The sequence below is a fragment of the Oryctolagus cuniculus genome, chromosome 10 (assembly GCF_051225735.1).
Source record: "Oryctolagus cuniculus isolate XC-2025 breed Fujian yellow rabbit chromosome 10, ASM5122573v1, whole genome shotgun sequence".
NCBI lineage: Eukaryota > Metazoa > Chordata > Mammalia > Lagomorpha > Leporidae > Oryctolagus > Oryctolagus cuniculus.
This window is the reverse complement of record NC_142876.1, coordinates 95,171,833-95,197,810: the sequence shown is the minus strand read 5'-3', so window position 1 is coordinate 95,197,810 and position 25,978 is coordinate 95,171,833. Positions and strand designations below refer to the sequence as shown.

Genomic DNA, 25,978 nt, shown 5'->3' with positions numbered 1-25,978 from the left:
AATCTCAAGGATGGATGTTTCAGGCTGGCCATCAACAATCTCTGTGGTTTGGTGACAAACTCTTCTGGTCTCCTAATGCCACTGGACACTCTCCATCACAGGACACGCTTGCAGTAAGTGATCCTAACACAGATGTATGCAAAGACGCCACAGCGCAGGTCAATGCAAACATGCCCTAAAAGGAGAGTAAAGTGCAAGGGGCCCTGTGAAAAGCAGACAAGGATCCCTGCAGAGGAAAATGGATCAGAGCTCCTAAGCCAGATAATTTACCAATAATTAGCTAATGTGTAGCCATGAGCCAACCGTGAAACCAAACGCAGTGCTGAAAGTACACAGCATATTTAAATAAGCCCTTCGGGAAAATGATGGGAAATAGCTGAAGTAAGAACACCCCAGGAAAGGTATGTGGAACTCTTGGTAGGTCTCTCCCAAGGCAGCTTACACACTTTCAAGGACAGTACTTAAAAAAAAAAAAAAAAATAGAAGAAGAAAGAAAGAAAAGAAAAAGATAGCTGTAACTTAAAAAATAAATAAAAGTAATTGGCTCTCGGGCTTAAATTTCCACCAGCTCTGCCCTAGCTTTTCTCTTTCCCGTGGTTTAGTAATTGCTGGCAAGTGGGGCCACTTGCACCCTCAAAATAAGGGGCAAGTGGCTAATTATTTCTGTAGGAGCCCATCTGCAGACTCGATCAGTTGCAGATGTAGAATTGTACCCACAAAAAGGCAGCAGCATCTCTGCCACAGGGCCCTCCGCGCAGTGCAAGTCTGAGAGCAGTGCAACAGCACTGGAATCCGAGGGCTGCGTCCCTGTTTAGTACCCAAACGGCTGGCTGTGGTGATTTCCTTTAAAACATTCAATAAAAACTGCCAAAAAATAAAGAATTAAGGATACTCAGATGAGCAAGGGAAATCTGTTTTTCATGCTTAATCTTGATCTATGTATTTAAGTTATTTTAATATTTTACATAACTCTGCTCCAGTTTTTTTTTTTTTCTTTAATTTGGGATTGGGGAGAGGGAGTGACTAGTTGCCCAAAGAAAGGCCTCCCAATGCCAGACACTGTATTTGCTGACTGAATCTCAATGACAATCCTAAGATTTGGTGACAAGGATCTTTATCCCTATTTTACAGACCAGGAAACGGGTCTGTAAAATGCCACCACATAGAAAAGGAGGACTTGAACAAGAGTCTGTCTGATCCTAAGAAATGCTTCAATTTATAAAAACAAAACATAGTTAACTAGTCATTACTTTCATAATCATTTCTCAGTATCTACTGTGGATTGGCCACAGCATTCTTTTTTTTTAACTTTTATTTAATGAATATAAATTTCCAAAGTATAACTTATGGATTACAATGCCCCCCCATAACTTCCCTCCCACCTGCAACCCTCCCCTCTCCCGCTCCCTCTCCCCTTCCATTCGCATCAAGATTCATTTTCAATTCTCTTTATACACATAAGATCAATTTAGCAGATATTAAGTAAAGCTTTCAACAGTTTGCACCCACACAGAAACACAAAGTGTAAAATACTGTTTGAGTACTAGTTATAGCATTAAATCACAATGTATAGCACATTTAGGACAGAGATCCTATATGAGGAGTAAGTGCACAGTGACTCCTGTTGTTGACTTAACAAACTGACACTCTTGTTTATGGCATCAATGATTACCCTAGGCTCTTGTCATGAGTTGCCAAGGCTATGGAAGCCTTTTGAGTTTGCCAACTCTGATCATATTTAGAGAAGGTCATAGTCAAAGTGGCCACAGCATTCTTAAGGACAGCTCTTCTCACTGATAAGAAAATGTATTGCGGCGCAGCAGCCTATGATACAAGTATCCCAAATGGGCACCTGTTTCAGTCTCAGTTGCTCCATTTCTGATCCAGCTCCCTGCTAATGTGCGTGGGAAAGCAGCAGAAGAGGGCCCAAGAACTTGAGCCTCTCCCACACACGTGGGAGACCCAGGTAGAGTTCGAGTCTCCAGACTTAGGCCTGGCTTACTTAGCCCCAGCCATTACAGCCATTTGAGCAATGAACAAGTAGTTGGAAAATCTCTTTCTCTGTCTCTCCCTCTCTCTCTGTAACACTGTCTTTCAAATAAATAAATCTTTACACACACAAACAAAACTAAATTGTCCTCTTTCTCAATACACCTTATTACATATTATGTAAATGTACCATACCCAGTAGTAAGTTACTTTTTAATCCTTACTCTATGCCAGGCATCTTTGCAGACCTGGTGTTAGACAGAGTTCTTGCCCCACTGTGAAGCTAATGCACAATGGAGGGATACGGTCAATAAACAAGACAATACATAAACTACATACTAACTTCACACAGAGTTAAGTGCAAAGTACAATGAAAAAAAAAAAAAAAAAAAAAAAACCGGATCAGGGAATACAGAGTGATGGAGTTTGGAACTGAGTTACATGATGTGAGTGCTCAGGGAGACTTCTTGGAGGAAGTGACATCCGAGCAGGTGGATATGAAGAAGCAGCTGCGGAGAGGGAGAGCTGCACTGTAAAGGCTCTGAAGTGGAGTTCAGGAACAGTAAGGAAATTTCATAAACACAGGCCAACAGGGAGCATCCTATCACCTGGTCACCAGGGGGACTGGAATCCTGCAGAGCTGAGGCATTCACACATTCTGTCCTTGTTTACTTACTTACAGATAACTGCTGAGAGTCTCCTCCATGACTGCTACCTAGTTAAATGATGTACAGAGAGATGTTTCTGGCCCTGTGGGACTCCTAACCCAAAGCCAATTCACAACAACATAACCGACAAGACACCAAAGAGAAGGAGGGGAAGCCAAACCTAATGACTTGAGACCCAAGGTGGATCTTCCCCCAGTCCGGATGACTGCCGAGATGAACTCAGTATTGGGCTGACCAACCAACCCTCCAGGTCAACCACTCTGGAAGGGATGAGGAACAAATGTATCCTCGAACTTCAGAGAAGCTCATACTCAATTTCCAGGAGGTCTATGTGGTTTCACTCAAGCTGGGAAAAAAAAAAAAAAAACAGGGGAGGAAACTATCTACAGTCATAGGATATTTTGTGATGTAGAAAACTGGGGAGCTTCCTTGCACTCTGGAGACATAGGTTGCATTACAAAGTATGGAGGACCAAGAGAAGCCAACAGCCACACAGCATAAGGCAACTCACATAACATTCTGGGCCTCAATGTCATAACCTGAGTGACTGGAATGGTAATACTGGTAATAATTCTTCCCTGCCCATCTTCAAAGCGGCACCAGTTGGAATTCTGGCTGCTATGCTTCCAATCCAGCTCCCTGCTAATGTGCCTGGGATATTTGGGCCCCTGCCACACATATCCACACATGAATGGACTTTCTGGCTCCTGGCTTTGGCCTGGCCAGCCTCAACCATTGCAGCCATTTGGGGGAATGAATCATTAGATAGAAGATCAGAGCCCACCCCCCCCCCCCACCCCGCCATGCCTTTCAAATAAATAAAATACACCTTTTAAAAAAAAACACTAACCACACAAGAGACTACTAGGAGGTAGCCAGGTTCACACTCAGCTGAGAGGAACCAAGAGGCTTCAAAATCAGGTGAAAGAAAAGGCCCCAGGCTGAGGGATGCAAGCGTGCAAAGGGTCAGAGACAAAAGAGAGCAGGGAGTTGTCTGAGATCTGGAGATAACTCCAAGTGATCAGAGGAAAGAGGGATGAGGGCGCCCTGGAGGCAGGCGCAGCCCAGATCACACAGGGGGCTGTGAGAGTGTGCAGAGCCTTTCTCCTGGGGGCAGTGGGATCTTGGGTGTTGTGGGGATAGAATGAAGAATGCAGGGGAATAGCACAGACTTTGTGTTGGGTAAAGATGAAGCTGGCTACTGTGAGTGAATCTACAAGAAGGACACAGCAAAAGCAGGAATAGCCAGTAGGAAGCCCCCACGGCCATGCAGACAAGGCCGCTGTGTAGGGGTGTCCAATGTGGTGCTGACTAGACAGTTTCAACAGGTGACTGGACAACCACAGTTCCACCATACAATGGAATACCACTCAGTGGACCTCTGATACAACACACAGATGAACCTCAGATGCATTCTGCCAAATGAGAAAAGTCAGACCTCAAAGGCTCTCTCTGTTGGTTCCTCTCAGATGACATTCTGCCAAAGACAAAACTATAGGGACAAAGCTGATCTATGGTTCAGTGACTGCCTAGGGGCTGGGATGAATGCATACAAGCAGCATGAGGGACTTTAGAAGATGATGAAACCACTGTGTGTATTGACCGTAGTCATGGATACACACCTGTATGCCCTGTTTAAAATGTATACGTTAGGGGCTGGTGTTGTGGCACAGCAGCTTGAGCCACTGCCTGTGAAACCAGCATCCCATATGAGCACTGGTTCAAGTCCCTGATGTTTCATTCCAATACAGCTCTCCACTGGTGCACCCGAGAAAGCAACAGAAGACGGCTCAAGTACTTGGATCCGTGAAAGCCATGTGGGAGACCTGGATGGAGTTCTAGGCTCCTGGCTTTGGCCTGGACCAGCCTCAGCCATTATGGCTATTTAGGGAGTCAACCAGTGGATGAAAAATTAACTCTCTCTCTCTTTCAAATAAATAAATATTTTTTCAAAAATATATAGGTTATATACTAAAAAGGGTGACATTTTACTGTACATAAATCATATCTCGACTTTTTGTATGACCAGCCTAATAAAAAGTGATGAAATGTCAAAAGATAGTACCACTAAGACTCAACAGAGAGGCAGAGCTATGGCCTGTAGAAGCCGCATATTTCTGCACAACTCGTTCTGTCTGGGACCCCCTACAGTTGCATCTGAGAGCTGCAAATGACTGAGGAAGAAGCCAGCTGATGGGCTGTTGAGGCTTCCTTGTCTCAGCTTCACAATAACAGGTGGGCAAGTGCTGGGATCAAGTGTGAAACCTGTGCCTGTTCCAGGAGGCTGACCCCTGGCCCAGTCTCCTGGCAATCTTGCCCCAAGCTAACCTTAGCCAAAACAAAGTACCTGAACTGCTAGGCTTCCCCAACTCCAGCTCTCTGGCTTGGCAAACAGTTTATCTTTTTTCCCTTCCCTTGAAACACCAACTCTTCAGAAAGACCTTCTTGTCTCTGTAAAGGAAGGGCTTCCCCAATACGTTCTCAGCACCCACACAGCTCTGACACTCCCTGCAACCTTGCTTGGGTTATTTACTAATGAATGTTTGCTTGACTTTTATGCTTTGCCAGCCATTTTCCACTGAGCACGAGCTCCACGGAGCTTTGGTTCCATTCCTGTTGTCCTGGTCATATTCCTAACACCCAGCACATAGTATGCCTTCAATACATAGGTGCCAAATGAATCTGAATTACTAGTCTTGGGGCCAGCTATAGCATAGCAGGTAAAGCCGCTGCCTGCAGTACCAGCATCTCATATGGGTGCCGGTTCGAGTCCCGGCTGCTCCACTCACCATCCAGCTCTCTGCTATGGCCTTGGAAAGCAGTAGAAGATGGCCCAACTGCTTGGGCCCCTGCACTCATGTGGGAGACCCAGAAGAAGCTCCTGGCTCCTGGCTTCGGATTGGCACAGCTCTGGCCATTGCGGCCAACTGGGGAGTGAACCAGTGGATGGAAGACCTCTGTCTCTCTGCCTCTCCTTCTCCATCTGTTTAACTCTGACTTTCAAATAAATAAATCTTTTTAAAATACAGAATTAATAGGAAAATAGACATAAAAAAACACAAGAAGTATTAGTCTGCAGAAGATGTTCTGGAACATCTTGACTTTTCTAAAGTAGTAGTTCTCAGGGAAAGCAGGTAAGAAGCTCTTATAAGGTCTTTACAGAGAAAAGTAAGCCCCTGCCCCACTTGTAAGGATTTGAGAGGGATTCTCTAGCCCAAGGGGGACACAGCTCAGGATGATGCACTTCCAGGGGCTCTGGGTTCACTGAACTTTGCTCTGCATGTTCTGAAGAAATGCAACTTAGGATTTGTATGTTTCAAGGCCCTCTTGGAATTCAGATGTGAACTAGAGTGAAAACGTTTACCAAGAGATTAAGGTTAGTTTCAATATTTTCATTAGAAACCCTTATTTTCAGGGGCTTATGTGATAAATCAGCAATAAAACAATTCTAAACTGAAAGTTGTCAAATGATGATTATCTTCATAAGTGTTTATGAGACAGAGAGAGCTAATCAGAGACAATTAGAGATATAGAGACATAGAAAAAGAGCCAACCTTTGGCCACTTACAACTTTCTGAATTGCCAAAAATGAAAACCTGAAGTGTAGTTTTCAGTGTTCCTTTGGATTCTTTTAGCAGAGATAAAATATCATTATTTTCAACATTAATTGTGAGAATCAGAGAACAGAGATGAGACCACTGGATAAACAGAGCTCACCATGGATAAGTTGACTCAGGCAAAATAGGATATTGACTTGCCTCAACAGAACACACTGGGCAGCAATTTAAAAAAAAAAAAAAAAACACAAATTTAACCTGGTCACATATATTTGTCAGAGTTAGTGTCCCAAGATGTAAGAAACAGCAACTCCTGCTGTTCTTTAGACACAATAAATGGAGCATAAATTATGCTCTCTCAGGTCCTGCATGGCTCCAGAGAGAAAATCAGACTCTGAGAAATGTGTCAGTGTACTCACACTATTTTGCTTAAAAGAAAGTACTAGCGATATACTGTAAAATCCCAGCATGTCTCCAACCAAGTTCAGAGCAGCACCGTCATGGCTGCCAGATGGATAGTTAAACAATCACTATAGACTTGTTCATTCTGAGCAAAGCTACCGACTGCTTTCAGCCCGTGAAAGCCAAGGGGCTTAAAGTGATGTGTCCAGATGGATTCTGGATTCTGTTTTCAAGCCACTTTGGGTTTAACTTCGAGATATTAAAGAGAGAGTCAGCATTATGGGAGAAGGCAGCAATATGGCAAAGTCAGGGCCGGCAGCCTCTGGTCTGCAGGTTATTTCCAGCCTACCACCTGTTTTTGTAAACAAAACCTATTGAATCTGGGCCATATCCGCTTGTGGACATAATGTCTATACCTGCATTTGTGCTACAAATGGCAGACTTCAGTATCCGCCATAAAGGCCATCTGGCCTTTTAAGAAAATGTTTGCTGACCCCTATGCCATGGATATGAGCCGATGAGGTCTCTGTGGGGCTTTCAGCAAGTTAACAAATCTCTTCATGCCTCAGGTCCATTGACTGTAAAATGGGATTGCAGTAACACCCATCCCCTAGGGTAGTATGGCAGCTACGGGAATGAACACATCTTTAGAAAACTGGAGTTGGCAGTTGGACTTTTAGGAGACAAAGCCAGAATTTTATTTGGGGAGCACCGTTGCCCTGCTTAGGAAAACATAAACCATCAATTACACCATCATTTTTATGGGAGAAAGATGAGCAGTTAGAGGCAGGTGTGGTCTGTAGGAAGGCAGAGGAACTCCACTATTCTCAGGTGGGTCAGGGAAAATAGGAGAGGAAGGAGTCAGAGATAGCTTGGCAAGCTGCCGAGCTAAAAGGGGGGACGGGAAACCACGCAGCGAGGCGGCCTGTGGCTCACAAGCTTTGACGGAATCAGGGAAACCTGACAGTTCATTTTCTCAAGACTGCCCTGTGATTATAGAAGCCCAGAAACTTCACCACAGTGTTTTATAAAAGCCACTCATTCAGTCCCACATGCCTTGTGTTGAGTGGCAAGCAGGGGAATTAAAGGGAGGAGGTGGTGTTCCGTGACTGAATAAATAAAACAAGCAGACCCCTTGTGGGAGGGAGGTACCAGTTCAACTGTGACAAGGGATGGAAACTCACACATGAAGGGCATCCTAAGAAGATGGCAGAGCAGGTTGAGCCACTGCCTGTGATGCCAGCATCCCATATGAACATTGGTTTGAGTCTTTGTTGTTTCACTTCCAATCCAGTTCCCTGGTAATGCACCTGGGAAAGCAGCAGAAGATGACCCAAGTGTTTGAGCCCCAGCATCCACAGGGGAGACACGGATGAAGCTCTTGGCTCTTGGCTTTGGCTTGATCCAGCCCTAGCCATTGCAGCCATTTGGGGAGTGAACCAGCAGATGAGGATTCTCTCTCTCCCCCTCCCTCTAACTTGGCCTCTCAAATAAATCAATAAATCTCAGAAAAAAGGGGTAAGAGGCACTGTGGCATAGCAGGTAAGTCCGCCATCTGCAGTGCCATATGGGCGCCGGTTCGAGTCCCGGCTACTCCACTTCCGATCCAACTCTCTGCTATGGCCTGGGAAAGCAGTGGAAGATGATCCAAGTCCTTGGGCCCCTGCACCTGTGTGGGAGACCCGGAAGAGGCTCCTGGCTCCTGGCTCTGGATTAGTGCAGCTCGAGCTGTTGCAGCCGTCTGGGAGTGAAGCAGCCGATGGAAGACCTCTCTCCCTCTATCTTTCTGCCTTTCTCTCTATAACTCTGCCTTTCAAATAAATAAATAAATCTTGTTTTTTTTTAAAGAGAGTTAGAGGAGGCTCTGAAGATGGATCCTGGAGAGGGATAGGCCTCTTATGGGAATCAGGTAGGGAAGCAAGCCGTGTTTACATCACAAAGATCAGGGTGACATCAGGCAGCACCAAGAACATAATACAAGAGCTAGCACAGGAAATATTTTCCTTATTTTATCTCTTTCCTTGCCATTATTCTTATTATCTACCTGAAGCCAAAAAACTCAATTCTCATTTTTTTCCATCTCATAATCTCAAGCCATTTAAATACTTCTGGGCCTCAGCTTCCTCAGCATGTGGGAAAACAGACTTTAGTAAGATAAAGCTAATTCCTTAAAACATCAAGCAGCCTAACCCCTTAAAAGTGTTAAAGATCTTGAAGTAGTTTACATCTCTCCCACCTCTTAACTCCAGACAATAAAACCAGTAACTTCCTGAAGATTCCAGTAGGAGATACAGAGAGACTAACAGGCCAATGGCAGCTCACTGTCCTCTCTGATGGGTGAGGACCATTTACTCCCACGTGTGCCTTCAAATCATCCGTAAACTTTGCTAACAGTTCCCAATTCTGTGGCAATCACAAAATGCATTTGGTTTTGAGGATTAAAGCTAGATTCTTTGGGAAAACGGATGAGAACAACAAAAAAGTCATGCTTTTAATAAAATCAGGTATAGTACCTGCATCCCACATTTTCCCTATAGGGAACATCAGGCTGTCCTGAAAGAGAAACAGCAGGTCTGTGCCCACACAGGGCCCAGATGACCAGGATTTGAGTTGGAATAAGGGAAAGAAACATCACTAAAGAAGCCCAAGATTCTTCAGATGACAATTCCAGAGACACCCCAATTCAAACCATTGCTTCCGATTCTATTTTGAGAAAATAAATGAATGAAGTCTAGGTGGAAAACACAGTAGGCACTAAATGACATCACTGAATCATGCCATTTGTATATGTGGTGCTGAATTTAAGTAGATCAGCTATTACAGACTAAATGCTCATTGTTTCCTGTTCTCTGCTGGCTACTATTGCCCCCTGATAGATACATTTAATATCCATCAAGTCATTTCACTCCCATGGACAAGATACTCTGTGTTCTTATTTTATCCAAAAGGAAACTGAGTCTAAAGGAGCTGAAACAACTCTGAGTCCCCCCCCCGCCACCCACCCACTGCTAGCAAGTCCCCAGTGCAGACACCACCCCATTGATAAAACACGGGCGAGCGCTTTTAGAGCAGCAGTTAAAATCAAGTGGCTCTAGCAACATCCATGTGAGGAAGTTAGAAAAAAACTGCTACAGTAACAACCAAAATGTTATTTTCAAGATGCTTCCATTTTCATTGTCATTCAGAGTTGCTCTCACGCTCTGTCCATGCACATTTATACCAAAAAGCAATTAAGATGTGATATAGGCCAAATGCTGGGGCTCTGAACTCTCATGGCCATGCCACGTAACTGGATACTGCAACACAGAGGCTCTGAAAGACAATGCTCCTGTTGGGTTGTAGCACGCCTTCCCTGGGGCAAGACACAGACCCTCTGTGTACAGACTATCAGAGCCCCGCTAAACTTAAACTGCAATGCCAAACACAGCAACCTGGGCCCCATTAATCAACATCTGCTCAACAGTCTGCCTCACTGCACCAGCCAGCAAAGGGAATGTGATACATCCTTCGGGCTGCAAAGCCTGGGGAGGCCCGTAGGAACACCCCAAGCCGGTGCCTTCTCCGTGGGATGGCAGTGTTCCCTGAGAGAGAGGGCAGGGCTGGGGAGAAAAGGCAGTCATTGGTTGCCTTCACATTTCAGTTTCTCTCTCCCAACAGAACAGCAAATGAAGCAAGTTATTCTCCTCCCTTCCAAGGAGTGATATCACTTTCTTCAGGCCATAAAATGCATGGAAAATGAAATGGCTTGATTATCTTTAGCACCAGTAAATTTTATTGTAATCCATGGCCAAATATATTTATGTCTGGTTCTGATCTACAACCTGAGCTTCTATTGTTCAGAGGAAATTTGACTTAAAAGACGTTAGTCATCAAGTCTGCCCTGTAGAACTCAAACAGTACTTTTCCTACTAGACTGTCCTGCATAACAGGCGAGACAGATAAACTGCAGTGGTAAGCAAGGCTGGCTTCCAGATCTGCCACTCTCCAGAGGCCCAGAGGCCCCTCTGTTAGCACAACCCAGCTGCACAGAGACTTCTCAGTTTCAGCAAACGCATTCCAACTCTTCTGCTTGCCCCATGTCTCTCAGAGTCTATCTTCTTCCTGCCTTCACTTGCATCCCCTTGTGTTGATGGGGGCCATGCTGTGATTTGATCTGTCTGCTCACATCTCAACAACCATAATAGCATGGGTAGATCCAGATTGGGTAGACCTGTACTAGTGGCTAAGTCGACTATTTAAAGAATTAGAGAAATATCATACTTTAGCAGAATTTACAAAAATACGTAAACATGAAAATACTCGTTCAGGGCTCTAGAAGAGACCTATGCAAGGGAGGGGGCACAGTTTCAGCATGGTCAGCTTCCCAGTAAATTCATCTCTGAAATGCAAAAATGAATGATGAACAATGCCCACAAGACCCTCAGACCATTCTGCCTTGCCAGGCATCGAGCTTAATCTCTGACTCTGCTTTATCTGGACACAAATGCTTCTGAGTATCTGTCCCCAGAGGATACATGTTTTGGCCTGTTTGTTTCCCAAGAGATAACTCACATTGGTTCCCGTGAGGATAGGTGCAGTTGGGTCTTTGGAGTGGTTGAAACATCACAAGAAGGTTTGCAGGCTATGACTTTGTGATGTCTCTACTGGGAAACTTCTTGATGTTCCAAATAAGAAAGGAAGAGTCAGAACCCAGCAGCCCCACCATCAAACATCTCAATAGAAAAGAAATAAAGACGTAGATTAACAACACTGGCTGGGTCAAGTCCTTGAAGCTCACCTGAAATAAATCTGTTTCTAGTCTAGGCCTTGGAAGGGGGTTGGGTTCTCCTAGCACTACCTGAACAAGGGAAGGAAAATCATACAAAAGGGTAATAAGCTTCAAGAACTGAGAACTTGGAGCTGGCATAGTGGTAGAGTGGTTAAGCCACTGCCTGCAGCACTGGCATCCCATATGAGCACAGGTTCGAGTCCCAGCTGCTCCACTTCCAATGAGTGCTCAGTGCTTGTAATAACTGGTCATATACTTAAGACTGATAGGAGTGAGTGGATAATGGAAGGTATTGTGTGGCATGTGTGCTCTCCCTTGATCTGTTCTTGTGGAGCTTTCAGACTTGCACTCTGCCTTAACAAAGAGCCAATCAATACAGCAAAGGGTCAGCAAGAACAAAGGTATCTTTCCCTATCATTTGATTCGAAATGTTCCTACAAGAAGAACTCTTTGGGAGCCAGGCTTTGTGGTAGGCCCTTTTCATTCCTTCTCCATGAATCCTCATGGCTTCTCTGCAAGGTGGGTACTATAATCATGTCCATAACAGAGACAGGGGAAACTGAGGCTCACAGAGGTTAAAGACCTGGTCTAAAGCAAAAGAGAAAAACCACAATCTAACTCCAGGCATTTTTTTTTTTTTAAGGGAAAGAGTTTATTGGGGAAACCTGACAGACCGGTGCGAAGGCGTGAAAAAGGAAAAAGAGAGGAGAGTGTAAGAGAGAGATTGAGAGATAGAGAGATCAGGAGACAAGAGAAAGAGAGGACCACATGTTCAGGAACAGGTCCTTTTAAAACTTTGCCAACAACCCCAGGCATTTTCTCCCTCCACTGCTATAATAAAATCTTTTATTTCTCACTTTCTCCTTCCTCCACACACATACATCATAAACAATGAGTGTTAAATTATAACACTTTAAAAAATTCAATTTTGCATTTTAATTGTGGTAAAATACACCTAACACAAAATTTACCATCTAGGGGACAGCGCTGTGGAGTAGTGGGCTAAGCCTCTGCCTGCAGCGCTGGCATCCCATATGGGCGCTGGTTCTAGTCCTTGTTGGGAAAGCAGTAGAAGATGGTGCAAGTGCTTGGCCCATGGACCCATGTGGGAGACCGGGAAGAAGCTCCTGGCTTTAGATCAGCTCAGTTCCGGCCATTGTGACCATTTGTGGAGTGAACCAGCATATGGAAGACCTTTCTCTCTGCCTCTCCCTCTGTCTGTAAATCTACATGTCAAATAAATAAAAAAGTCTTTAAAAAAAAATTTACCATCTAAATCATTTCAAGTGTCCAGTTCAGTGGCATTAAGTACCTTCACATTGTTGAGTAGTCATCACCACCATCCAAGCACAGAAATTGTTTTAATCTTCTAAGAAAACAACTTTTGTACCTACTAAATAATCATTCCTCATATTACTAGTGTTTGACATTTTCTTTCTTTTAACTTATCAGCATTAAGTCCCACATTGCTTCACTATTTCTGGGTCTTGCTCTGAGCCTGTGGAATCTTCAGAACTGCTAGATTCTTTTCACTTGGAAAGTCTCTGGCAAAATCCCAGCTGAGTGGCTAGGCAGGGTTCTAACTTAACTGCATAGTTTTTCTGCATCTCTAAGGTACACCTAAAATTCAGCACCGAAGAGATTTCTGAGAACCCTGTCTTCTTCTGTTAAATAGGATAAGGCGAGTACCTACCTCAGTGATGCGAGGATGTTATGACAACTAAGAGATACCCATTCACTACGTTCCCCCTATGTTATTGAGTCCCTGCTACATCAGAGATGCTCATCAGGACACTTGGGGTACATTAACAAATAAAACAGAAAGTGATCCTTGACCTGGCGGAAATTAGATGCTGGTAGAGGGAGAGGGATGAAAGTCAATAAATAAAAATAATAGGTAACAGAGTGTATTGAAAGATGAAAATATGGGGAAAAGAACAGGTAGAGCAAGGTACAAACAATGAGGACTGCTAGAGCAGGAACAAGCAGTCTCCACTACGGCTAAAATGGCCAGGGTGAGCTTCATTGAGAAGGCGGCAGGAGAGGAAGGACACGGAGAACTTAAGGAAGTTACTCACAGAGCACGTAAAGGCCTAACATAATACCTGGTACAGAGGAACTACTCAACAAATGTTAGCTGCTGTTAGCAGATAAAACAGTAATTACACTGACAGTCTGAATACAGATCTACAGAACTGAACACATACTGACCCATCCAACAAACACCGACTGGTGTGCCTACCATGGCAAAGTGCTCTTCTGAGCAAAGAGCAGATGTGGGTGGAAAACACCAACAGGGTCTGTTTTGCAAACAGATTTTGAATGTGAGCATTGAGGTGAAACACCAAGGACCATTTCTGGAACTTTGTGCATCTGGAGAGGCACTGATGAACACACTGGGATACTGACCTGTACCACTAAGTGACCCTTCTCTAGAGGGATGCTAGGGAAGATAAGCATCCCCATCAGGGGCCAACACAGGGCAGGCAGGAGCGTGAGACTGAGTGTGCCTGAGTGCATGGATCTAGGTACCAGGGTGGGCATGCTGCATAAAAGCAATGGAAAATTAACTGAAAATAGTCACAAGTCTGCCAAAAAAGAATGAACTGCCCTGTTCAGTATAAATATTCACATTAGGGATTTGTTTTAAAGAATGTAACACCTTTTTTAAAAGAATATAGTACTTTGCATCATGTCCTATGCTAATTCTCCAAATAATTCATTTCTGGTTTTCAGGTATCTTCACAGTGACATAATCAATGTGATTTTCAGAGAAGTGCTTTGGAGCGGGGACAGGGAGGAGAGTGAGTACACACTTGACCTAGTGGTTAAAACGCTGCTCGAGGGGCTGGCGCCGCGGCTCACTTGGTTAATCCTCTGCCTGTGGTGCTGGCATCCCATATGGGCACCAGGTTCTAGTCCTGGTTGCTCCTCTTGCAGTCCAACTCTCTGCTGTGGCCCAAGAAGGCAGTGGAAAACAGCCCAAGTGCTTGGGCCCTGCACCCACATGGGAGACCAGGAGGAAGCACCTGGCTCCTGGCTTCGGATCGGCACAGTGCCGGCTACAGTGGCCATTTGGGGAGTGAACCAACGGAAGGAAGACCTCTCTCTCTATCTCTCTCTCACTGTCTATAACTCTACCTGTTAAATAAAATAATAATAATAATTTAAAAAAAACATTGCTTGAGATGCCTGTATTCCACATTGGAGTGCTTGGGTTCAAGTCCTGGTTCTGTTCTTCTCACTCTCAGATTCCTGCAAACACACACTCTGGGAGGCAGTAAGTGATGACTCGAGTAGTTGACTTCCTGTCATCCAACTGGAAGGCTGGACTGAATTCTCAGCTCCTGGCTTGGGCCTAGCCCAGACCCAGCTGTTGCAGACTTTTGGGGAGTGAACCAGCTGATGGCCAATCTCTTTGCTCGTCTTTCTGCTTTCAAATAAATAAGTAATTTTAAAAAAGATATCCTAGACTAGACAACCAGCTCTCCTCATCTGGAAACCCCTCCTGAACTCACTCCTATTCTTCAGTTAGGTGGATACCTACCCTAACCAGGCAGATGCACACACGTGAGACTAGGCACACCTACGACTGTTGTGACCCATGGGCCTACTCCAGAAGAAGCTGGCTCTTGGAAAAGCTCTGAAGTTGGAACAATTCTGCCTTCAGACTCTCAGTCTTCCTACTGCTCACCTTATTAACCCCCAGGAGGGATTCTGGGTCTCCTTCCCACCTCTGTTCCCACCTTAATTCACCTCTCTGGCGAGGCGAAGTTCCCTGGGCCCCTGATGTGGCATGCTGGATAATCATATGTGTCAAATTGACCATATCACCACTTCAAGATATTTCATCACACATAAGCATGGATACTTCCAAGAGGGTGTGTTTAGATGAGATCACCATTTAAGTCAATGGTCTCTGAGTAAAGCAAGGAGGTGGACCTTGTCTAACCAGCTGAAGGCCTGGAAAGAACAAATGGCTGAGCCCCACTCCAACCAAGAAGGAATTCTCCAGTAGATGCCATCAAACTTCATCTGCAACATCAGCTCTTCCCAGCTCACAAACAGACGGCCTTGTACCTGCTGGCCTTCCTCAGCACGTTTGGGACTCCACCAAATCACGAGTCTATTTCTTTCTATAAAAGTACATCCCATTGGTTTTGTTTCTCCGGAGAACCCTGACTGATTTGGCTTATTTTTTTCTTGTCCTCTGCAGACACTTTGGTATGGGACTTTTCTACCCTCCTGTGGCCAAGGGGAAGAGAGGAGATCATGAAAGGCTGAGACATTACAAGGTTTTTTGGACTCAGGAGGGAACTGACCTTAGGCAAAACTCAGGGACTCAGTTCTCCTCATCTGAAAGCTCAAATGCCTTCAGACTCAAATATTCTTATTTTAATTTCTATCTTTGCTCAGAAGCCCTCTCTGAACAATTTAGGTGAGTGGGGCATATTCTGTATATTTAACTTTTTTGTCCCAAATCATACCCTCTTGTATTGCATCACAATTAACTTCTGTAGCATTGTAGGAAGACCACACTTCAAAAGAAAATTATTGTTCAGCTGATACCCTTTCAGGTTAGCTGAATCTAGTTTATCCTCATCACTGGGCTTTCATACAACTTGGAAAACTGTAAAAAACTTACAGCAATGAAAATAATTATTGTCCACAAACATGTAGATTCTGGAGGTGGGTGTTGTGGCATAGCAGTTTAAGCTACTGCTTAAGATAGCCACATCCCATATCAGAGTGTCTCATTTGAATCCAGGCTATTCCACTTCCAATCCAACTTCCTGTTAATGTGCCTGAGAGGCAACAGATAATGGCCCAAGAACTTGGGCTCATGCCCCCCTTGTAGGAAATCCAGGTGGACACCTGGCTCTTTGTTTCCGGATGGCCCAGCCCAGACTGTTGCATCTGGGAAGGGAGCCAGAACAAAAGAGCACTTGGATGTTTAGATGTTCATTCTCTCTCTCTCTTCCCACTCTTTCTGTCACTCTGCCTTTCAAATAAACAAATCTTTCTATAAATAAATAAAGTCAAATATGCAGATTCTGATCTGTCCAGTACAGGTTTCACTGACTTCCCCTGTGCACTTGGGGAAAACAGAGCTTTGCATCTGTCTGCACATTCATTTCAATATTCCTGACCTATAAATGTATCTGTTCTCCAGATTCTCTATCCTGTTCTAACATCTGCCTTTTCCCCCATTGATTAATGAGTTAAGTAAAATCTTTAACATGTGTTCATTTTATAACTGTATCAGAGTCATGCTTTTACCATTTTTTTTTCCAATTATCTTTGAATAGGTTCTGTCTCCTCTACTACACTGGGACCATCTAAAGTTCATTTAAAATATTTGCTGAATGAATGAACAAATGAATACATAAACAAAAAAGAAACACAGTCTTTGTCCATAAGCATATAGAAATATTTATGCATATTTATACACATAGAGTAGTGGTTAAGGGTAAAATCCAGACTACCTCAGTTCACAACCTATTTTTTGCTATTTACCAGTTGCAATATCTATTGTAACTCTCTATCCCTCACTTTTTCCACCTGTAAAATGGGAAGAAAAAATTTCTTTCAAAGGGTGTCATTATAATTTAAAAAAAAGAATTCATAAAAAAGACTTAGTACTACGCCAGACATCCTTGTAAACCTTCAAAAAAAAAAAAAACTGTATTTATTCTCCACTTTCCTAAAGAGTTTGACCATTTGGACCATTGTATGCATTTTAGCTTTCATCTAAGAGCCCCCAGAGTGCCCCATACCCAACAGGTGCTTCATAAAGGCTAATGACAATGGTGGTGACCACAACAGTTCCAAACCCTCCTGGCCTGCCAAACTTAATAAAGTATGTTATCCATTCTTCCAGACCACTGCTGGAGATGTTACAGCCTGACCTTCTATTGATCCCAACATCGTCCCAATGGACCTTGTTCCATTGTAATTTATTACAACAGCCAAATTGAATCCACATGACAGTGCTCAGAGCCAATTCTCATTGAGGTTCTCCCCCTCCACTGCCCCCACCCCCACTGCCCCCAAAGATTTGTGGAGACACTGAATTAGATGATTTACTCAATTCCAGATATTACCGCTATTGAATTCCTTTCTCTAATCTTGCACGTCCACCTAGAAAACGATAAAGATGGCCTGGCATGATCTGTTCTGCACTCTCGTAAATTTATTATTAATGCAGAGTCAGTAACCTTCACTTGCCTGCTCAATTCTTCCCAGCCATGGTCTTTATCTTGGGGAATTCAAGTTGCTTGTTGCTACTGACATCTCCTATATTCCTCAAACCTTTATTCTCAGTTAGAAAGGGGCAAGTTCAGAAAGATAGCTCTCTGGCTACAGGCACTACTGCACATAAATAACAACAGCATTGAGCAGAGTCTACAACGCAAGTTTGCCAAAACATGTCTGAGCAAATTAGCACCTCCCGCATGCTCTAAGGCAATTTCCATAGCTAAAATAGACGTGCTTGATTTTCCTTCAATTCTGCACAGGGATGGTGTCTTGGGCTCTTTTCCTATCATAGAGCATTGATTTTGTAAGCATTTTGGGCATTATTTTCTACCTTTTTCTTCTCTCTGTGGGCCAGACTAATCAGCACTGACACTCCAATTGGGACACTTACCTAACCAAACTAGTTTGTCAACTACCATAACATTTAGCACAGCCTCTGCTGATTTCTCAAATCTTTGATCGCTGAGACTCCACAAAAGGAGGAAAGGGACTTTAGAGGATGAATTAGTCAAAGAAAAAAATATTTAGCTGAGATTTCCAAATAAAGCTCTTGTGGCACTGCTGTGAAAAAAAAATACATAAACCACACAAAAATATACAACAAATGTTTGAACTTTGAACGCAAATGAAATACCAAAGACACAATTCTTCAAGTACAGTTTCCAAGAGTTTAGATTTGAACATGGCAAATAACATATACCTCCTTATGACAATTCCCATGTCTACCAGAGATTTAACTTGAAGCAAATACCTAAATTACCTGGGATGCTTAAGTAAGTTCTGTATCTATCCCACTCAGGAGCTGAGTTCTGGATCCTTAACATTCAGTAACTAAGCAACCAAACTCAATTCTGTATCTCTAACGGTTAACCGCTATTACAGTATGTTTAAATAAATATTTTCAAATGGAGGCTTAAAATAATGCAGAGGAAAATTAGCTGATATATACAAATGTGTATCAGCATACATTACTGTAACCAATTTAAATCAGAAAATGTTTCATGCTCTTTTTGGAATTTCCTTCTCTCCTTTCCACATTTCAGATTATAAATCATACATATGAATTTTTGTTATCAAGGTTAAATATTTACTTCGTTCATTGCTTTAAACCAAGAAAATAGCTAAACAGTCCATGTAAATTAGAGATTCCATTTTCAAAAACCTAATTTGATTTTTAAGAATGAAAAAGCTATGTTGTTGTTTCTTTTTTAAAAAGAGGCATGATATGGCCCAAAGATATAAGCTAACTATTTAAAAATAAAATCGTACTATTTCTTTTGAAGTAAAAGGTAAACGGGATAAGTAATCAGTAAAATGACTACATCTGGTTCAGGCTTCAGGGCAACACTGCACACCTCTGTACCTTCTCCAGGATGTGGTGCTCAGTAGGCCACACTTAGCAAATTTAAAAGGCATGGCCAGGGGCAGTGGTCCAGGGCATTAAGCCACTGCTTGCAAGGTGGCATGCTGTACCAGAGGGTTCAAGTCCTGAAAGCTACACTTCCAATGAAGCTCCCTGCTAAAGCACCTGGGAAGGCAGCAGAAGATGGCTCAAGTACTTGGGTGCCTATCCCCAAGTGGGAGGCCTGGATGGAGTTCTTGGCTCCTGGTTTTGCCCTGGCCCAGACCTCACTGTTATAGCCAAATCTTTGGGGAATGAACAAGCAGATGGTAGATCTGTCTCTCTCTCTCTATCTCTCTGCCTTTCAAATATATAAAATAAATCTTATTAAAAAATAATAAAAGGCTTGGCCAAAACTGTATAGTTGCTCCAAGGGTGAGCATAGCTTTTTTTTAAAAAAATTATTAATTCATTTGAAAGGCAGAGTTACAGAGTGGCAGAGAGAGAGAGACAGAGTCTTCCATCTGCTGGTTCACTGCCCAGATGGCCACAATGGCTAGAGCTGTGCTGATCTGAAGCCATGAGCCAGGAGCTTCTTCCCAGATTCCCACATGGGTGCAGGGGCCCAAGGACTTGGCCCATCTTCTATTGCTTTCCCAGGCCATAGTAGAGAGCCAGAATGGAAGTGGAGCAGCCAGGACTCGAACTGGCATCCATACAGTGTGCCGGCACTGCAGGAGGCGGCTTTACCTGCTATGTCACAGCGCTGGCTCCAAGCATAGCTTCAATGATACCTCTGGTCACTCCCCAAACTATTCCCTATGTATTATGAGATCTAGAAAAGGAGGGAAGATGGATTGACACAAACTTACCCCTTTTGGGAGAAAAATGGTGATATAAAATTATTTTTTCTAACTCTATATACAAAAAAGTGCTGGTTTCTTTTACTTCCAAAAATATTTCAATGTTTTCATTTCAACACAACACACACATGGGCACACACACATGCACACCCACACAGGCACACACAAGCATGCCCCTCTCTGACCTTCTGAAAAGTTTTTCATTGGTTCCCCATCAGAATTATCAACTCCACCTAATTTTCAATGTAGCTTTGCAAAGTGAGCATCAAGAGCTCTGGACAGTGGTGTCACTCTGAGTTGAGCTCGTCTGGGTTTTATATTTCATTTCTGGCTCTCAAACCCTTCAATTTTTCAAGCGGCAGTGTGAGCCTGATCTTTAGTGTTAACGTTCTACCCTTTCACAACTCTGGCTTCAGGACAACTTTGGGTATAAAAGACCACGTAGTTCTGATATGGACATTTTCATAAATCACAGGGTTACTCTCAGAGTTATCTTTAGGACTATTACCTTTAAAATGAACTATTGATAAAGGCCACAACCTGGATGACTTTCAAATGCATTGTGCTAAGTGAAAGAAGCCAGATACAAAAGCCTGTACACATGTCCTGGATGATCCCATCTCTATAAGATTCTGGAAAAGGTAAAACTACAGGGATTGGGGACAAATTAATGATTGCCAGGGACTGGAGGCTGGAGGGAGAGGCTGGCCATAAAGGGAGCAGCACAAGGGAGGTTTTGGAGGTTACAGAGCTATTCTGCATCATGAACCAGGAAGGACTCAATTCATGTGTTTGTTAAAACCCATAGAACTGCCCAGCACCAGGAATGAATTTTATTGTATGTGAATTTAAAAATCAATTTAAAATGATCTTTAGAAAGTAGTTCTACTTTCTGAACTCTGATTTGATGCATTTATCAGTTGAATTATTTTAGTATAAAATAATAATTTGCTATATACCAGCAGTGATAGGCATTTTGTTCATTCTACAAATACCTCTTTGGAGCCTGCTATGTTGAGAAAAATTGAGACTGAAAGTGAGATGTGAGCTTCTGCTCATTGTAAAGATAGGGAAACTCAGGCCAAGGATATGTCAGTAACTCGTGTAAGGTTAAAAAGCTTCTAAGTGATGGCGCTGAGATTCAAAGCCAGGCCTGTCACAGTCCATGCTCTTAACAAATGAATTATACTGATGCATGCATGCATACTTGTATATGTGTGTGTATAAACTTCTTAAAACAAAAATAAGCTCATAAAGTGAAGCGGTGGTGAGGGTATAGGGAAACCACAGGCATTCTCAAGTGTCTTTCTGTACACATGCACTGTAAACACTTTATTTCAATTAACAAAATAACATAGTATCTTCTTCTGTCCTTAAATCTCCTGTAACATCATTTCTACCGGCTGAGCATCCACAAAGGAACACACTTGCAGTTATTTAGCTACTCCATCACTTTGAACACTTTCACTGATCAGCCAAAAGAAAAAAAGAAGTGCTTTTCTCAAAGAATCATGCTAAGCTACAAGCCTGTAGCTAAATCAGTGCCTACATTCTTAATGTCTTTCTTAGAATGAATTCCTGGGTGAAGACTTTCCCTAAGTGGATTAAGGAGCTTTGAACAACTGCCTCGCCTTTCTTTTGCCTGGGCTGCCTGATGCTTTACACCTGTCATCTACCTGTCCCAAAGAGTGCTCCCCTTCGTGTTTCACGAAAGGGGTCGCTGAAAATAGACTCCCTGTAGGGTCATTGCTTCAGTTCTCACCTTCCCACCTGGCCACTCTGTGCTTCCAGCTCTTCTCAAAGTCACAAATGCTCAGAACGTGGAGAGAGTAGCAGTGTGTGTATGCCACCCTTCATAAGCTTTTAAATGTCAGAGTATCATATGTGACCTAAAGAGTTTTTCATATTTTAAGACTAAAGGGATATCTCCAACCCGTGTCACTAGATGGTATTCATTTGAATACATGCTGTTTGCTTAGACGTGCTTCGTGCAGACTTCACTTACAAAAAAAGCTACAGAAAGCAACCTATGTAAGACATCCCATTGCACCAGGAAGGTCTCAGGTAAACAGTAAACACAAGCTGGAAAAGAAGTATACCTTGTCCAACTCTATTAAATGGTACAGTTTGTTTTTAAAAATCCTTAAACTTACTGTTGAAGTTGCTATATGTCAGCACTCCCTATAGGCTACTAACTACTTGTGATCTAATACCAGAGTCCAGCAAACTACAAGCCCATGGGCCAATCTGGCTCACTGATTGTTTCTGCAAATAAAGTTTTCTTAGAACACAATCATCCCTATTTGTGTACTCATTCTGAATGTAATCAGAACTTTGGATGGATCTGTTTATTCACTTTATCATATTTCAATTTTTCATGTAATATTTATTAACTACCTGTAACACACTAAGCATAAAAAGGTAAGGAAGATCTAGTTACTTCCTTTATTGAACTCAGGGTTTAATGGGAAAAGAGACCCAAACATGCAATGTCACATTTTAGTACCTCTTAGTTATCTGATCTTGAATAATACAATCTGAAAAAAAAAAAGTAATAAGGCTCATTCCTATGCAAACATTTTGAAGTAATGAAAATCCTCCTAAAATGATAAAACTTCATCAACATTCCCATGACTTCTAAGCTCAGCAGCCAGAGCACTGGAAACTACTTTTGCTCCAGGTACAAGTGGTGCCACCTGGTAGTGGACCAACATTCTTTCTCAGGATCCTATTAACTCCGCTGCAGGTTACTTGCCTCTGAACTTACAGGAGATGTTTGGGCACTAGTGAGCAGTTATTTTAATCTGTTGCTGTACCAGCTTTTTTTTTTTTTTTCTATTGCTGTGTTATAAAAAAAAAAAATGCCACCGACTTAGTGGCCTAAAGCAACATCCGTTTATCAATTTGCAGTTGTGTAGGCCAACAATTCAGAACAGCATGGCTGGGATCTCTGCTCAAGATCTGAAATCAAGCTGTCAGGATAGGTGTTGGGAGGCTCCAGGGGAAAATTCACTTCCACACTTATTATTACGGTTGGCAAAATTCAGTTTCCTGTCATAATAAGATTGTGGTCCTTGCTTCCCTGGGAGAATCAGCCAGGATCCACACCGAGCCCTAGGCGCTGCCCAGAGTCCTTGTCGTGAGAACCCCCTCCACCTTTATGTCATGGTAGAGAACTTCTCATGCTTTGAATCACCCTCACAGTTTGAATCTCCGACCTCAAAACCTAGATTTAATGGGCCCCCTCAAACGCGCTCCGTTTCTTAGACATAACCGATGACAGGAACAAAATCCACCGCATTCACAGTCCCAGACGTTATTCAGGGCATGTTCACCAGGGAGTCGGGGTAATCTTGGGACCCATCACAGAATTCTATTCATCACACCACTGTTGTTAGAACTGTAAATTACTTTTATAAACTGTAATTATATTGGCCAAAAATCAAAATCATAAATCTATAAAGAGGTGTGATAGAATGCCAGGCCCCAAATCACAATACAGTCCATTAATTTCAAATTCAGCTTCTTCAAATATAAAAAGTCTATCTAAAGCAGTTAAAGCTTGTAGTTTGCAGGAGTGATATCATAACCAGGTAAATATAAAAGGAAAAAATATTGCCAATGAGACTACAGTATCAGAACAGTTGAAAGACACCCATTACCCACTGTGCTGTGAGGTTCTATGCCCTAGGAACACATTACCCCTACATTACATTTATTCTTATGGGAAACCTTAGACATGTATTATAAAACTTTTGAATTATGGCCTCCCCTTACAATCCAACATGATAAATGCTAATAAAGATATGCATGAACTCTTCACAGCAAAGCGGAATCCATTGCCAAACACAGGATAAGTTAAAAAAAAAAAGACAGAAAATTCCCCTTCCCACATAAATAAGGCTGATTTAAATCAAATGGCCTGGGGAGTATGTGGGAAGAAAAACGGAATCATCTCCAGACTGAGCTATGTAAAGACACGACCACCTCTAATCCCGAATCACAAAACTGGAAGCACCAGCTGGCAGCCGAGATCGACGGATGTGCCAAGAAGGCAGTACCCACCAGAGGAGCAACCAGGGTCAGGGCACTTTGGGCATTTGTATTCTAACTCTTCAAGGGACTTTGCACATAATTATAAACAAGCCTTTAGAGGAGAAAAAAAATAACATCCTGGTGAAATTGAGTACAGAATAAAAGGTCTTAACTCAGAAGCAAATATTTATTTCAAGGAGAACTTGGCTTCCCTGGCTTGGGGTCAGCTCTCTCATTGAACAAGCACCAGTTCTCAGCGTGCTCTGGCCCTGAACTGCATTTTGAAATCCCACAGATCATCCTTGTTCCCACTTGTAAGCCACAAGAGACCAGCTAGAACTTTCACGATATTGAAGGGAGGATGACTCCCAAACTTTAGTGATGTACTTGACTACCAGAAGACACAGACAACACAAAAGCTCCTAAGTGCAAAATTTGTTTCCTAAATGGAACAGGAAGTGTGGCCCAGTTATACACAATTATTCCTAAGTCCACCAAAGGCACTGTGTTACCTCTTCCTGCCAAACCCATGCAAATGCTGTTCCTGTTGCCTTTTTTTTTTTTTTTTTGACAGATAGAGTTAAACAGTGAGAGAGTAAGAGACAGAGAGAAAGGTCTTCCTTCCGTTGGTTCACCCTCCAAATGGCTGCTACGGCCGGAGCTACACCGATCCGAAGCCAGGAGCCAGGTGCTTCCTTCTGTTCTCCCATGCGGGTGCAGAGGCCTAAGCACTTGGGCTATCTTCCACTGCCCTCCTGGGCCACAGCAGAGAGTTAGACTGGAAGAGGAGCAACTGGGACTAGAACCTGGCACCCATATGGGATGCTGGCACTGCAGGTGAAGGATTAACCAAGTGAGCCACGGCGCTGGCCCCGTGTTGCTTTGACTGGACAACTCCTAAGCCCCTAAGCTCTCCACTTAATCAACTTCTCCAGGAAGTCCCCTTGTGCTTGTAGAGGTACCCCTCCATCCTGCCTGTATACCTGGCTAACATAACATGCATTGTATATTCTACTGTGATTTCCTGTTTAGTGATTTCCTCCATGAGTGTAGGCAATCATAGGGCAGAAATTATACTTCTTCAGTAGGATGGATTTTGAGCTCCCCGCAGATGCAGAACACACATTGTCGGGGGGCTAGATGGTAGGAAGGCAGGTAAGCTGGCTAGGGTATGGCATGGTGGCCATGGCTTCATTTGCAACAGATGCTTAGACGTGAAAAGTGTCATCAGATTCATATACCTGGGTGTAGCCCAGGCTCTGTCTTTCATGAACCCTGTGACCTGAACGAGTCACTTCATCTCCTATGTAAGAACATGCAGAGGCTGGCCAGGAGGACCCAGTAAGTCTCTGTGATTTTTACTCTTGGCTCTGATATTTCCAGCTTTAGGACTGCTCAGGTTTCATCAGCATACCCATATTCATATGTCTTTTGAGGTGAAATAATATTGGACTGTGCTCCACAGAGCCCAAGGGGAGAAAGACGTGGCTAAGGAAGACAAGGCCCAGAGATGCTGAATGAATGCATCAGTGTGTGAGCAGGCTTCCCTAAATCTCTTTAACTGCTGCCTCGGAAAGCAGATCTGTCGAACTTTGGTTCCTTTGATAATAAAATGTAATTTTATCAAAGTTGTCTCTAAGAGAAGGACAACTTCAAATCCCTACAGGGTAGGGAACCCTTTTTCTGCCAAGAACCATTTATTTATTAACAACATCACCATGGGTCATACAGAATGATCAAGCTAAAACTTAGCCTGCTATAGATTTAATGAATTTTGAGTCCCACCTGCAGTTGCCTTGGCAGAGCCAGGTCAAACGATTTCAAGGGCCTTCCCAGCCCTGCTATAGGAAAAGCAATCTCCATGAAGGAGGAAGCTGGGGAGTTCACTGCTCCCAGAGAAGCTTACATTTACCAAGGCAGCCACAATCTCTATTCAAGAGACACATCACACAGACAAAGGGACTTCTGACACACCACTTCAGTGGGGCAAAATGGGCTTCTGGGAAAATCACCAAGCTGTCTTTCCCCCAGGACTTCACCAAGGAGCAAAGAATTCCAGCCAATACTGGTGGCCATGTACTGTTGGTGATTGTTTG

General features: G+C 43.2%; 1 protein-coding gene across 26 annotated transcripts in view; it reads right to left on the bottom strand.

Moving 5' to 3' along the window:
- The window catches only part of ERC2 (ELKS/RAB6-interacting/CAST family member 2), a 1,012,357-nt gene that overhangs the window by 552,296 nt on the left and 434,083 nt on the right, over positions 1-25,978 (bottom strand). The window lies entirely within an intron of this gene.